The 16905-nt window shown below is 48.4% G+C and overlaps 1 pseudogene; it reads right to left on the bottom strand.

The window, feature by feature from the left end:
- Positions 1-672: 672 nt before the first annotated feature.
- Positions 673-16905, bottom strand: part of LOC141574630 (adhesion G protein-coupled receptor B1-like) — a 41005-nt pseudogene continuing 24772 nt past the window's right edge.

Below are 16905 nucleotides of genomic sequence, written 5' to 3' on the forward strand. Positions count from 1 at the left end.
AGGCAGTGGATAAGAGCGGTGTTGTCTGAACACGTCCTGCCACACACAGGATGCAAATCAACATTCGGACAGGCTCAAGTTGTGTTTATCTTTGTTCATGGTCCCTGCTTCTTTTTGTAAAGTCTTGTAAGTTTACTTTCCCTCAGATGTTCTGATACTCTTCCTACTCAAATTAGTAATTTCTGCTCTCTGTATTATTAATCTACTTAGAAAATGGAATGGTACTAAGGTAGACTGGCAATCTGTTAAGAGCCAATGAAGGCAAACTTTCAGGTAGGTTCCTAACACAGACGTGTGTGTTACAATGAAAGCCCATATTGACAAGGTCTGTGAATGATTTGGATTTACTACTGGGTTTTTTTTTAACTCATATACAGCTAATGTACATTTTCCCCAAATTCATTTTTGCTTACTAACCCTACAGTTCATACCCTTATGATTTACTTCATCAAAAGCAATCACTTAAGCATTGTACACGGGCATGTTTGTGGCCTGCGTTCTCACTGGCTGCCAAGCACGACACAAACGAGACTAAGTTCATCAGGAAATGAGGGTGCACGTGACCCAGGGCCACACCAACTCATCTACTGCCCTGCGCCACAACCACAGCAGGAGGTGCCGTAAAATCTACAAAATCCTTCTGCCAGCTCTGAGCCGACAACAGTACTTACAGGTTCCGGGGGCCTCGTGCCAGCCAGGGGAGCGCACACACGCGGCGCTGCTGCACCGGCCAGGGGCGGGGTCCAGCCAACGTGCCCGCTGTTTGGTGGATTGTACACTTGGACATTTCTGGCCAGTCCTCTCACCACTGAGAAAAGAAAAGGCAACACAGATTTCTTATGTCTATTTACACATGTCAAGCTATCACTTATCCCAAACTTCTGCTCTGTAGTAGGAGAAATACTGACTTCCTTAAACTTTGGATTATCTACACACAAAACAGATGAAAACTCTCCAAATACAAATTTAGCCAAACTTAGCCAATTAGGGCCTTGGTCTCTAAGGAAGCTAAGTTGGTGCCAATAAAAACAAGCTAGTAAAGGCAGCAGTACTGGGTTGGCCATAAAAGGACAAGGGACAAGGGCAAGAAATCAGAAAAGAAGCTTCAGCTTTCCAGCACAGGTCATGGAGAGAGAGACAAGAGGATTCTATCATCTCCACCTCTAAATGAGAACTGACAACACCGAGGATGCCCATCTAATCCGGGCAGCTAGGTTAGCCAGTTTCAATCATTCATTTCTTCTCATTCAATAGACAGAGACTGAAGGTCGTCTGATTAAAGGAAAAGGCAAACAGGGAGAAATTAAAGATACACTCAGTTCTCAATTAACTACCCAAATAGGGACTTAGAAAGACATGCAAATGAAATCCATGTATTAACCCCAAACTCCAGTTTAGCCAGTAACATCACTTTTCTAGACTACTAATCTTTTGCCAAAAGAAGTCATCCACACTTGCTTTCTTTTAGCCATCAGCACGTGTATTTTTAAGCCAAAAAAAAATTTAGAGGTATGCACCAAACCCTTTAAACAATACTGCAAAGAACTATAAAACCACTCTGAACTGGTTTCTCAACATGTTAACAGCAAATGAAAGCACAGATTTTCAACACCAAAAAGTACTTCACCAGCAAATAGAGAAATGTGCTATCAGGTAATGTGACCAATAGATTTCAACAACTGACACTGAAAGCCACTGACAAAATACTGCTTCACACAAATTTATCAAGCAGAAAGTAAAGCTCATGAACTTCTGTCAGTGACAGAGAATACTGATAACTGTATACACACTTATAAATCCTGAAGTTATCATTTCAGAAGAATGTCACTATACATTTTTTATTTCATACACTAAAATATTAACTGATGAGGGTTGGGTGGTAAACTATGGGCAATCGTTACATTTCTCTTCCATCATTATTAATGTCCCAAATTTTCTTTAACAGGCCTATATGGCCTTTATACTGAAAAGCAAAACGCATCATGAAAAAACTAAATCTTTCTGCCTTCTTACTTCCATGTCCTTCCAGTGTCTGCTGTACGCTCTCCATCGCCCTCAGTATATAAACGGGAACCACTGTAACGGTGTATGGAGAGGAGTCAGATCAGGAGAGGCCAGGCAGGGGGCCACCAGCTCAGAGGACAGACTGACCCCGAGGCCTAGACATGACCCTGGTCACACACTGAGCCTTGATCTGCATCACAGACTGACTTTTGATACTGGACACAGGGTGCCTGGCTCCCATCACAGACAAGCCCTGATCCAGGTCACAGACTGCACCCCGAACTTGGCTGCGCTTCTATCACGGAGGTACACTCAGCGAGTGGTGGCTGCTCCCCATCTCGTACTGAGCCCTGATCCAAGTCACAGATTGCCCCCTGACCTTGGCCACGCTCCCAACACGGAGGGGCATTCAGCGAGTGGTGGCTTCTATTTCTGTTATCGTTGTGTCATTAACGTGTGTCCCACTCACAGTTGACCCGACAAATGTTATTCAGACCGATGCATCTACAACCGGGTGAGTTGCTGAGTGGGCACAGTGCTCCTGGGCTGGGTGGGCTATGACGGGGCAGGAGAGGAGTGGGCAAGGCTTGGGGGTGGGCTGCCCTCCAGGCCCAGAAGGAAGCAGCCATTCTTCGCTGGCTCAATGCCCCCTCTGTCTGGAAGCCTCATTTCCATCTCATTACAGGATGAATAGAGCCAATTAATGGTGGCCAGGCAGCCTTGGCCACCCAGGAGAGATGGCACATTGTGAGAGGGCTCCCAGCCTCCTTCCACCCTGGTGCCCCAGAATGGAGGCTGTGGCCTCTCTCGTCCCTGGGGCCCCAGTGGGCCGGGATGAGGGCCCTGGGAGAGACCCGCATCCTGCTAGGCCTTCCTGCTCCCTGGGCAGAGCTCTTCCCCAGCCCAGCAGGTGGGGCAGCAGAGGCAATGGGTCAGCCCCTGTCCATTCCTGCCCGGCCCTAGCCCACCAGGCTGGTTCCCCAGGCATCCAGGGCGTGGTCCAGGGCCTCTGAAGTTATGGCTTGTCCTGGGGCATGGGAGTTCCTCCTCAGCCCCTTGCATGGATGTCCAAATGAGGACCACAGGTGACAGGACGGCTCTCTTAATTCCCCCACCAAGTCCCCAGTCCCACCCACCCCAGCACCCATGGGTCCTGACTTGGCCCATCTGGCCAGGGGTAGGAAAATGCACAAAAGACTACCATAAGAGGGAGAGGGACGCAGAACTGAGACGCCGGGGGAGCAGGAGGGCAGCTGCACAGGGGCCCCCAGGTAGGGGTGGAGGTGGAGGAGAGGGGACAGTTGCTCTGGCCAGAGAAACACTTGCCAGACAGATATGTGATGTGGCCACGTGGCATTTGGACAGGCCGGGTGGTGGCAGGGCTAAAAAGAGGCCACGTGTTGGCCTGGGCCTCTTGCTGACTCCCAGCTTGGCTGGGGATGGAGGGACACAGGTGACACAGCCTCCCCTCGGCAGTGTGAGGGGCGAAGCTCCCTGGCACAGGATCAGACAGCAAGAACTGGGACGAGCACCTGCCTAGCTCAGCTGTGTGTCTTCTGAATGACTGCTGGACCTCTCTAGTCTGCATGCCAACCCACCCTGACACACATTTGTACACACACACACACACACACACACACACACACACACACACACTCTCCCAGTAGAGTGCTGGGCAGGAGACACCCCAGGTGGGTGGGACCACCAGCTGACAAGAGCTGACTCTTACCTCTGTCTCCCCCTTACAAGCTGTGTGACCTTGACTGCTGTTTAACCTCTGTGCCTCATTGCACTACATAAGTATTAATGCAGGGCCTGCTGTGTACCAGGTTTCATCAGCCAGCAGGGCAAACTTCCCTGCTGTTGGGGGGTACATCGTGGAAGAACAGAGAAGAAGGACGCGGGAATTATCCAGTATTCACAGGCGATGCCATGTGGGAAGAGAAAAAGACACGGGATACAGTGAGAGTGTGGCTGGGGCTGCTGCCACTTGAAGCAGCATGGTCAGGGGCTCAGGGCGGCCAAGGCACGAGCAAGCTGAGGGAAGTGGCCCCGTGGGCACGTGGGGAAGAGTGTTCCAGAGTGGGGAACAGCCCATGCAAAGGCCCTGCGCAGGTGGCCACCTGGCTGCTGGGAGGAGTAAACTGGTTAACAAGTGGTGATTCCTGCACAAAGGAGACACAGACGCGGCTGCTGTCACCACCACCAAGATGATTTTCATTCCCAAGGTCTCAGAGCATCAAGGCCTTCGGAGTCTCGGGCACACGCATGGGGGTCTGAGCTGACCCTGGGCCTGGGTGACCGTGTCCTGTCCTGCAGCCGAGCTCCCCACTTCACACTGTGGCAGCCCCAGCCCTCGGGCCCTGCGAGCCATCTTCCCCCAAGACCCCCAGCCCTGCCACACAGCTTTGACACGCGCTTTGTCACAACTACTGAAATCAGCCTACACACACACTCATACACGGTGGACACGAGTACCTCCCACGCTCACACACATGCACAGAAGAACCCAATGCACACGTGCACATACCGACATGCTGGAAGGGGGCAGGCATGACCATGTGCACACACGTGCCCCATGCACTGCACACACGCAAACACACCCCTTGCACACACGATATATGCTGGCAATGCATATGTGAATACACACACACATGCCATGTACATGCACACACAGTACTTGTAAACATGGATGCACGAAGACAGACATGCTCGCACAACACACAGCGCACGTACACACACATGGATGCAGGAGCACAAGTACGTGCACACACACACACAGGTGCAGTTCTGCCCGCCCCCTTCCAGCACCACTCCCCAGCATTACCATTCTCAGAATCTCTGCGCACGGCCATGGTACCCAACCCCATCTCCTAACCTCCCTCTCCCTGCCCCAGCCCTCAAGATTCCCTATCAGATAATGAACAAAGATACAGGTGACTTTTCATCAGTAACATTGCTTAGAAACACTTTCACCCCAGTTCTCATTCCTCATGACAAGCAAGGAAAAAGATGTTTTTACTCTCAGTTTTAAAGACGAGGGGTCTGAGGGGATGGAGGAGCTGATGGGTTGGGCCCAGGGACACTCACTGTGTGTGTGTGTGTCAGGCGGGGATTTGAACCTGACCTGGTCCTATCCTGGGGCACTAGGTCCCAGAGTTCCGTCCTCCAACGACATTCCCACCCGTGGGCCTCTCACATCCAAGCCCACTCTGACATCTGAATCTTCCTCCCCAGCACATTCCTCCCACTGCTTCACCACCTTGGCTGACGACCTCAGTGCCAGCCAGGAATCTGGGAGTGGTCCACCCACCTCCTTCCTCCATACTCACATCCTTTGCATCCACAAGTTCACCAGCTCCACCCCTACCCCTCAGACCCTGCTCCTTCCTCCCGACTGGGCCGGCTTTCTGCAGCACCAACAGCACACATATCACACCAGCCCTGCCTCCTTGATCTTCTCCAGAGAGCTCTGCACCGCTGGGTCTATCCGGTCTCTCCTCAGCACACTCCCTGCCCTCATGCTAACACAGACCAGCTCCAGTGTGGGCCAGGCCCCAGGGCCATCATGTCCACTGTGACCCAGCACTCCACAAAGCAGGTGGCATTTTGCTGGCAAAGATACCGAGCCTCAGGGAGCAGGTGACCACTGGAGTGTTGCCACATAAGATGCACAGCCAGGCCACTGCCCACCTGGTCCTCCTGCACCCTCCCACCTCCAAAACCAACCACTGCCCTGCATCTCTGCTCCTCGAAAGAGCCGTCTATAGTCTGTTCCATTCACCTCCTCCCTACCCACTGAGGACCACTCCCGCCAGCACGCCAGCCTTGGGGAAGGGGGAGCTGCCCCAGCCAAGGTCACAGTGACCTCCACCTTGCCCAGCCTGAACAGCCCTGGGGGCCCTGATCCCTGACGGGAGACGGGGATTTTCTGATGTGTCCTGGATGCCACACCTGCACCCCCTTCCCAGGGCTCTGGCCACCTCTTCCCTCCTCTCCTGATCCTCTCCGGCACATTGCTGCTTCACAGACCTTTCTAATCTGGGGGTCCTCGGCCTGGGCCAACAATAGAAACAGGTCCAGGATAACCAGCTTCCTTTGTAACCCCACTTAGCTTATTCTGTGCCTCTACAGAGGCTATTCTTTGGAACCCATCAGTGCCACTGGCTCAGGAGAGGCCAAGGGCCCTGGACCATGTCACCTGGCCCTGTGACGGCCAGTAAGCATGAACGCCCAAGCCTAGCCTGGCACCTGCTGCCCTCCCTGCCCTGGCTAAGGCTCCAGCCTCCTGCAACATCCTGGGCTTTCTGCAAAGGGGGGCTCCCCACCTGCCCTGCTGCCATGGAGGCCCGGCCGGGGTCCCAGCCCACTGCTCATGCCCTCCTGTAGGGGTGGCCTTCTCACCAAGGAAACCAAACTGCTAAAAAGGCAGACTGTGCCCCAGCCCCTCCTTGCTGGGACCCGCCCAGCACACAGGTACCCCTGCCTTTGCCTCCGACACCCACAGGGCTTGCCCACACCTCTTCCAGCATCTTGAACACGGCCCCCTGAACAAGACAGCCACTGACTCGAGATGACACACAGCAGGGACACTCCCACCCTTCACCTGACCCCTGCTTCTTGTGTTTGGCTGTTAACACCTTCCCCCTCCCCTGACCCGGAAGGCAGCTCCAGGACACAAAGGGCTTTCCTTGCGCCCCTTCACTGCACCTCGTCCCTGGCACCAGAACACTTCGCAAGCACTGAGGAACTAGCTGCTCGGTAAGGATTTGTGCAGCCACAACACGTACAAACCCCAAAGGACATCTCCTGACCACACTTCCCGACGGCCCACTCTCATTTTTTCTCCCAAGTCCCAGGAGGCCCCTGCAGACCCTGGCCACAGGCCACGGCAGCCTGCTGGCCCATCAGAATCGTCCTACCTGCAGAAGAGGAGGGACCTTCGCCCAACTGGAAATGAAACACTCCCTTATCCCAGGAGAAACCAGACCATCCTTCCCTGCACACTCAGCAAGCACCTCCCAGTGTGCCACACCATGCCTGGCCCTGGGGGCCTAAGGCAGGCACCCCAGGTCCCTATTCTCACAGTGCAACTGGCTTCCCCGAGGGAGCCCTCAGGGACGGGTGGCCAGGGCACGCCTGAAGAGGACACCCTCTCCCCCTTGCCCTCTGCCCAGAGGGCTGCCCCCTGGGCCTCTCCCCACCGGTCACTCACCTGGGGCGCATCCCCGCCCCAGTCCTGGATCAGGCTGGTGAGGCAGTTCTCAGGGCCACCAGCCACGTCGCTGCAGCTGCAGTTGCCCGTGACCAGGTGCTCCACGGAGAGGTCGTTGTTGGGGTGGGAGGGCCACACTCTAGGGCCTGCAGTCACTGTCTTGGGGAGGCTGCTGTCCCTTCATCTGCAGGAACTGCCTGCTGGCCTGCAGGAAGGCCAGGGGCCCCAAAGGGTCAAAGAGCCTCAGCACCTCATCACAGCTCTCCCTGCCCAGGTAGGTGCGCACGGACTCCAGGAAGGAGTCGAACTGGTAGGTGTGGATGCGGGCGGGGCTGCTGCAGGCGGTGCCTTGGCCACCCTCATGTAGAGCTTGTGCTGGCGCGGGTCTGGGTTGCGCAGCGTCCAGGAGCAGCGTGAGGTGCTGGAAGGGAACTCAGCAGCCTCCAAGAAGTACCTGAAGAACCTGCCCTGCATCAGCATGGGACACGGCTCAGCCCCAGGAACCACGTCTGCCCCCGAGGACACACAAGCCTGGTGCCCCCAGAAGCAGCAACAGCAGTGGATGGAAAATCCAAAGGGCACCCGGGGCCGCGCCTAGCTGGAGGGGCTGCCGGGGTTCCGCGGGCTGGGCAGGAAGGCATGGGCCAGGCCTTGGCATGCCAGGATGCAGAGGCAAGGCTGGGGCTACGTCCCAAAGACTCTGAGCCGAGGCAGGAGGAGGAGAGGGCTTCAGATGACCAAGGGGGCAGCAGTGACTCCTAATATCCGGGGCCCGGACGCCGGCCTGGGGCTGCCAGCAGCGGCTGGAAGAGAAACCAGAAGAGGGGACTGTGAGCCCCGTGGGGAAGCTGGGACTCTGGCATGCTGGGGGCAGTGCCCACCCCGAGCTTGGGGCCCTGACACAGGCTCTGGCCCTGCTCTCAAGCACCTGCTCTGTGCACCTGTCTGCCATCTGCCAGTGTGTTCACCTGCAAGGGCAGGGGGTGACAGGAAGCCAGGGGCCTGGCATGCCCTCTCCCACCTAGGCCTGGGTGGGAGCAGTGGGGCAGCCCAGACCTGGGCCACAGGCAACAGTAGCCTCAGCTGTGTCCATCTGGATGGACAGACTGGCACGGCCCCATGGGCTCTGGGCCTGCCTGCAAGCCCCATGGTGGCCATTACCATTCTGGGCCTCCGGGGCCTCTCTGACCTTACCCCTCCCCAACCCCACCTTTCAGGGAACGATCTACAAACCCAGCCAGGACAGTGGGGCAGAGGAGAAAGGTCATTCCAGGCATCTCCCAGCCTCCCTGCAGCCCCGCTCTCTGGACCTGAGCCCATGTCAGTGCAGAGACCCCTCCCACCTCTGCCTCCTCACATCAAGAGTGACCTATTCTTTGGAGGATGAGGGTGGGGTCAGACCTCAGTCTCTGGCTGTAACTTGGACATCCAACCGCCTCCTCTCTGCCCCACCCACCCCGCTGCCTGTCACATGGCCCCTCAGGTGCCCCTCCAGTCTCCCACCTGCACTCCTGCTAGGAAGCTCCCTTCCTCCCTTAACCCCTCCAGACTATACTGGAGCTAAAGCCTGGACCCACCACTGCCTCCTGCCTTGGCCAGGCTGGCACTGTTACCCTTCCCCCATTTCAAGGTGAAGAAACTGAGGCTCAGACAGGGTCACAGTGAGGAGGCGGGAGTACCCACCCCTGAACTCACAGACTGACCCCAATCTCGTGACCCTGGGGTGACCTGCCCTGCTCACGGAGAGGGTGCTGGCCGTGTGCCAACCGCTCACACCCGGGGGAGGGGGCGCTCCTGGCCCGGGTGAGCGGGGACGCAGCAGAGCTGTCCTGGCCTCAGGAAGCCAGCACCACCCACCCTGGACTCGCCCCCACGTGAACCCTGGAAGTTCCTTCTGCCTCTAACTTCAGTTTTCCCACTCTTCCTAAAGCCCCTGGCCGGCCATCGCCCCACGGAGAGCTAGGCCACTGGGTGGAGAGGGGAGACTGAAGTCTGCACCCCAGTGCCCGCCCGGCCTCCTGGTGCCAGCACCTCTGCTCTGCTGTCCGTGCACATGCCGGCCTCCTGCCCACAGGGACTCATTGCTTCTTGCTGCCTGGGCCCAGCAGTGACCCAAGGTCGGTCACTGTTCTACAGCCCCCTCCTGGCGTCCTTCCTGACAGGTCTTCTAGGCACAGCAGGAGCTGGGCGTGGGGGGCCTCCTGGTTAAGAAGGCACCATGAACATCTTTCTTTTCTAATAGAAAGGCAGTGGCTTCATGAAGTTGATGCTTCTAAGGTAATCTAGGAAATAAAAGATAAACCTTCACAAATCCTGTTCCTGGCGTCTGAAGATCCTAGTAAGATGGGAAAAAAAACTTAACAAATAATGAATTCAAACCCTAGTAGTACGCTACTTTACAGTATCATGTGCAAACATCTGACTTTCCAGTCTTGGAGTGGCCCATTTGGGACACTACTGAACCAGGGTCATTCATTTTTTTCCACTTTTTTATTTTAAAAGTTGTTATGCACCTGAATTATGTGTATCCACGACACAAAAGGCAACATGAACATATAAACAATAATAGTATACACCAGAAATTGACAAGTATAACTATACACAAAATATTTAGAGCAAAATGACAATGACACCAGTACACATTAGCTTGTGGAACCTCAATAAAAATTCATAAACTGAAAGTTTCTAGTGAGTAAAGAAGAAATACCAATTAAGCTATGATAAAAGAAAGAAAAGTAGTACAGAAAAGAATGTCATAGAAAGAAACAACAGAGAAACAACAGAAGTTTTAAAAAATCCCCGATTAGTCTCTGAAAAGATTAAGTAGAATACCACTTTCCTACTAAGAAAATAGAGAAGCACACATAACATATTAACAGGTTAACACTTTAAGTCAGCCCGTTTATAAATCTCCGCCATCTGTGACGCCTTCCTGTCTGCCCCTCACCCGCACATTCAAACTGTTCATGCTGTTATTTCTACCACCGAGTTCTCATACGCCCACTCCTTTCACCCCGGGGGCCCTTCCACACCTCGACTGCACTCCTACAGCCGCCCCTTCGTTACACTGTCCAAATCCTGCCTCCTCATTCCCTTTTATACCAACACGAGAGCTCTCGTCAACACAAAGCCAAACACATCGGTCTCACAAAAGCCATCGAAGACGCCTATTTTTTTAAAAGCAGAATGTCAGCCAACCTCTGACCCTAAGTAAACACAGGAAACATTCTGCTACACCTTCTCACCTCCCACTCCTGTATCGCTGGGTCATCTCCTGCTCCCCGAGGGGACCAGCCAGGAGCTTTCACGATCATGTTCCCCCTCAACCTACAGGACATTTCCCTTGCTGCTTCTTCTCAAATTCCTATTCATCATTCCAGTCTTAGTTTCAACATCACATCTTCCATGAAAGTACCTCTGATCCATCAGTTACAAATAATTCCCTAATTTCCCACATCCTTTGCCACTCTCACTGTACCTCTTTTGTAAAACACAATTCTACCTGCATTACAAGTTTTAATTTACATTATCTGTCTCCTTCAAGAGACTGCAGTTCTTTGGGTGACGACTGTTTTAGCCATCTGTGTGTAACCCTTAGGAACTAGGACAGTGCCCTGTAATTAGCAAATACTCCAGAACTCTAAGTATACAGTCAGAATTGGATCTGACACTAAGTGGTAATTACGAGACTATTACTGAGAAATTTAACTTCACTGGAATTCAATGAACTGACTTCTCCAGACATATATCACCCACAAATCACTACAGTGATCTTGGGGAAGCATTCTTCCTACTTTTCCCTCAATCTTTCATGTAATGTCTGCAGAAATTACTTTCATAACAATAAATTGAAAAATAAAAATGCAATAAATGCAACAAACCTAACAGCCAAATTGGCTGAACACATACTGACAGTACAAAAATAGTAATTAAGGTTTAGCTGAACTAAATATCAAAAAGCCAACCAAGCATTTATGGAAGTTCCAAAAACAAATAATCTACACAGAATTACGGTAAAGGTATTTGAAGAAATGTGTGGGCTAAGGAGTCCAAGAAATGTGTCAGTGTGTTAAAAGGGTAAGACAATCTAAAAATCACCTACCAAGTGATTCTCTGAACCTCAGGAGGGCTATTTGAAAACATCAAGTCATAGGAAAACAATCCAATTCAAAAGTGGGCAAAGGATTTTAATGGACACTTCTCCAAAGAAGACATACAGATGGCCAATAAGGCCAAGAAAAGATGCTCAGCATCACTAATCATTAGGGAAATGCCTATCAAAACTACACTGAGATGCTACCGCACACCCACTAGGCTGAGCACTATCAAGAAAACAGACTATGACAAGTGTCAGTGAAGACGTAGAGCCTTGCAACCCTTTGTGCACTGCTGGCGAGAATGTAAAATGATATACCATTATGGAAAATGATATGGTGGTTCCTTAAAAAATTAAAAATAGAACTACCACTTAATCCAGCAATCCCACTTCTCAGTGTATACCCAGAAGAACTGAAAGCAGGGACTCAAAAAGATATTTGCACACTCATGTTCATAGCAGCATTATTCACAAGAGTCAAAAGGTGGGAGCAACCCAAGTGCCCTTGGATGGATGAATGGAAAAACTGAATGTAGTGTATACATAAAGTGGAGTATTACTTAGCTTTAAAAAATGAATGAAATTCTCTTATGTGCCACAACATGGATAAATCTTGAAGATCTTATGGTTTAAGTGCAATAAGCTAGAAACAGAGGACAAATTCTGTGGAGGGCATAGCCCAGTGGTAGAGCACATACCTAGCGTACACAAGGTCCTGGGTTCAATCCCCAAGACCTTCTTTAAAAATAAATAAATAAACAAACCTAATTACCTATCACCACCAAAAAAAAAAAAAAAAAAAAAAGACAAATGCAAATACTGTTCAATTCCTCTTATATGAAGTCTCTAGAGTAATCAAATGCATAGAGTCTAAAGTAGAATGGTGGTTGCCAGGGGCAGTGAAGAATGGGAGTAATTACCTAATGAGTTTGGGAAGTTCAAAAAGATCTGGAGATGGAAGGTGGTGATGGCTGCAGAACAATGTGAATGTACTTAATGCCACTGAAATGGTAATAAACTTTGTCATTTTACAACAATTAAAAGAATAGAAGAAAATTTTTGAAAAACTGATAGGACACCAACTGTTGGTGAGAATGCGGAGCAACCACAACTCTCATACATCTCTGGTGGAACGTGAAATGCCACAATCACTTTGGAAAAAATGCCTGCTAAGTGCTTACAAAACTGAACCGACGCCTACCCTGCGATATCCCAGCCCCACTCCTTGGCAGTGACTGCAGGGGAAGGAGAGCATTTCCGTACAAGCGTGGTCACAGCAACTGTACTCGGAATAGTCAGAAGCTGGAACTAGCCCGGGTGTCAGTCACCAGGAGAACGGCGAAGCGGTGCTGTCTTCCTACAGTTAAACAGTGCGCAGCAGTAACAGGCACAAGGACTGACACGTGCAGTGACAGAGATAAGCCTCAAAACCATTACGCTGAGTCAAAGGAGAATTCTACTAGAGTAGCTACTGAATGATTCCACTAAAATGAATGAATAAAACAGGCAAAACTCACCCACAATGGAAAAAAACCCGGAAGTGTGGTTATCTCTGGGGGATGAAGTGGGGACTGACTGTGAAGGGACTTCCTGGGTTGAAGGTAATGGTCTCTATTTTGTTGGGGACTAGGGTTACACAGGTGTATGCATTTGTTAAAACTCAATAAATGCCACAATTAAAACTTATGCATTGCGTACGGTTATTTTACCTCAAAAAAATGCCACAGAGAAAGCAGCTCTAGTCAATGACACATGTGATAGAAATATTTACAGATAAAATGTACCCTGTCTGCAAGTTACTTTGAGACATAAGAAATTAAGATGGAATGATGAAAACTTACAGTTTTATACATCAAATAAAAAAAGATGGGACTGATAAATGGATAGAGGGCTAGATAGAAACATGACAAAGTACACAGTGTAAAATCTTACCTCTAGCATTATTAAAAAGGCACCAAGAATATCTGCTTTCTTTTCAAATAGTTAGGCAGTGACTTCATGAAGCTGATACTTCTGAGTAATCTAGGAAAAAGGAAATGACAAACCTTCACAAATCTTGTTCACGGAGTCAGAAGATTTTATTAATACTGGAAAAAAAAAATCCCTGTATAATAAAAAATGAATTCAAACCCTAGAAGTATGCTACTTTACAGTATATATGCAAATATTTGACTTTCTAGTCTTGGAGCGGCCCATTTGGGACTCTAACTGAATCAAGGTCATTCATTTTTTTTCCACTTTAAAAGTTGTTTGTGCACCTGAATTATGTGTACCCACTGCAGAAAAGGTAACATGAATATATAAACAATAATAATATACACCAGAAACTGACAAGTGTAACTACACACAAAATATTTAGAACAAAATGACAATGAAGCCACTACACATTAGCCTATGGGATCGCAATAAAAATTCGTAAACTAAGTTTCTAGGGAGTAAAGGAGAAATACCAATTAAGCCACGATAAAACAAAGAAAATAACTACAGAAAAGAATGCCACAGAATCAACAGAGAAACAACAGAGGTTTTAAAAAATCCCCAATCAGTCTTTGGAAAGACTAACAAAGTAGAATAATACTTTCTTACTAAGGAAAAAGAGAAGCACAAATAACACACGAACAGGTTAACAGATCAAAGAAGGAAAAGATGTGATCATCTCAATAAATAGAGAAAAAAATCACTTGATAAAATGCAGCACAGCACCCGTTCTCGACAAAAATAAAAACAATATGAAACACTCTAACTCAAACTGGGAATGGAACTTCTTTAATTTAATTAAAAAATACTATCAAAATCCTACAATAAAAACCATATTTAACATAAAACGTTAAGACACATTCACTTTTAAATCAGGAACGACAGTGCACACTGTCATTGCCTCTTTTCAATAAAACCCCAGAGCTCCTAGACCTCTGCCGGGAGACTGAAAAAAGCGTAAGACTGGAAAGGGAAAAACTACCATGGTTCTCACACAAAATATTATGGTTATAATAAAAATCTAGACACTATTTGAATGAAAAAATACTTCAGCCTCGTTGCTAGATATAAAACAACATGCTAAACTTAGTAACATGCACCAACAGTAATCAGTAAAAAATGTCATTTCAACAAATGTCCTTTAGAATGTTAACAAGAAGTGTAAGTATCTGGGAACAAATTTAAGAAAATATGCAAGAGACAAGTAAAATATAAAGTGACAAAGCCTCACCAAAGTGCACAAAGGGCGTTTTTAAAAGGCAATCATGGTCCTGGATGTGAAAACAATACCATAAAATGTCAATTCTCCTGGAATGAATCTATAAACTCAATGCATTTCTTCATCAAAATCCTAGAAAATGTATTATTTATAAAGGTATGTGACAATGTGATTCCTAAATTGATATGAATTAGTAAGAGGTCAAGAACAGCCAAAGGGTTTTAAAGAAAAAGAATGACGAGGGAAGAATATTCTTTCAACTCATAAATCTTACTCTAAAGCTGTTTTCATTAAAATCTGCGGTATTAGTATAAGGAAAGAAAAACGACCAAAAAAACCCAGAACAGAATCCACAGAAACATCTACGTATATTTGGGAGTTTGGTGTGTGGCAGTAAAAATAAGGGAAGGACGGACAATAAACTGGCACGTGGAAGATCAGTCATCCACATGGAAAAAATATATAAATCCCTCTCTTGGTCTGTTTACAAAAATAAATTCCAGATAAAATGTAAGAAGCCAAACTATAAAACTCATATACAAGGATATCCTTTATGCCATTAAAGTAGCAATGGAAATAAAAGTCACACACACAAAACTTTAACGTTAAAGGAAAATACTGATAAATTAAAATGGAAATCACTGAAAACAAATTTAAAAAATACGCCATAATAGCATGGAAAGAGGCATCTCCAACATAAAAGAGCACTTAGCATTAGAAACCCAGAAATAACAAGAACTTTGAGAAATCAGTACAAAGGGCAAATCCTCACTAGGGAAACAGGCCAATGATGTGAACAGATAGTTCAGGGAAAAGAAAACCCAACGTGTCATTAAACACATGGAAAGAGATGCAGTGTCACGAGTGATCAGTGAGAGCCATCAGAACTGGCAGAAATTAAGAAGCCTAAAACAACAAGGCTACGTGTCACGTTCCATAAATAAAAAAAGACTTAAGACGTCTAAATATTAGGAACACGCAAGGATGTGGAAAAACAGCAAACTAAAAACACGGATGAGGAGAAATTTATCACAGCAATGGAGACCATGCACCATGGAGTCAGACTGGGTTTAATCTCAGGTGCTAGCACTGACCAGGTATAAACTTAAGCAGGTAATTTAATATGAGTCTCCCTTTGCTCATTTATACAATGGTGAATGATTAAGGGAAGTTGACTCTTGCCTCCTGTACACCATTGGTCTTACCTGAATGGTTTCTTCTAGGCGGCAGCATTCCACGCCTGGCAGCATCTCTATAACCTGCTTGGGGCTGAACGGACACAACAGCTCAGTGAACGGCTCTGCGACACACGGTATTGAGAAGTTTGGTAGGGAGTATCTTTGAAATAATCATTGATTTTTTTCGCCCCACATATTTCTTGCCTCTATCTTACTCCCTGTTTTAAGAGACAGATCATTCCTTAGAGAACAGAAGTTACAGAAGAATATGAGAAATAACAGAGCTGCTTATTGCCTATGAGTTTTAAACACTCAGTTTTGTAGGAAACAAGAACACTTCATGGCAGAAAGATTTAGGTGGGAATCTCGTGGGGAAAGCCCAGAGCAATGAGGTGTACAGGACATGGGCACCGTTTCCTGCATAGAAAACAAGAGGAATCAGGAAGCCCTCACAGAACAGCGAACTCGCATCTCTGAGACCTAGCCTGGTGGAGCCACACAGAACTTCCTGCACCTCAACATGGAACAGATCAGGGAAATGGTTCCCATCAGTCTCAGAATGGAAGGGAAGGAATAACATCACTGGATGTGATGAGCCAGGTCTCAGCAACACTTGCGCAGGCCGGCTCCCCAGGACCAGACAGCAACCAGGACAGCTCAGCGGGTGCCCAGTGTACGCAGGCGACACAGAGGGCCAGGTAAGCGTCATTCCACATCCCACCACCTCCTAACTCCTTGGCAGTAGAAGACTCCAAAGCACAGACACACTCATGGAGAAAACGGAGAGGTCTTGCATTGCTACGAATTTGGGAACGACGAATTAAGTTGTAAATCAAGTGAGTTATTTAAAATTATACACCAGTACCCATCTTACATAAATCAGTTCGTAGACACAAAGGCACAAGTATATGGAATACGTGGTCCCTGCACTGTTTTCCTAGACAGTGTTTCATGCTCAAATAGGTTTGGGAAATGCTGTCTTTTCCTTTGGGACATCAAAATGCCCATTAACATGTAAAGATGCCCAGTATTTTCCCATTGATTTGACCTGGGAGAGCCTTTTGGAGAAATTGGTGATCTACGATCCTGGGAAGACGTCTTAGTAAGCACTGCTCTCAACTTATCTTAAGTCTTAATTTTACCCGTTCACTCACCTACTCAAAATCCTTCACTGAGTTTCAATGGATCTTTAGATTTGGTTTTCAGAGACATTTCT

The sequence above is a fragment of the Camelus bactrianus genome, chromosome 22 (genome assembly GCF_048773025.1).
Source record: "Camelus bactrianus isolate YW-2024 breed Bactrian camel chromosome 22, ASM4877302v1, whole genome shotgun sequence".
NCBI classification, from domain to species: domain Eukaryota; kingdom Metazoa; phylum Chordata; class Mammalia; order Artiodactyla; family Camelidae; genus Camelus; species Camelus bactrianus.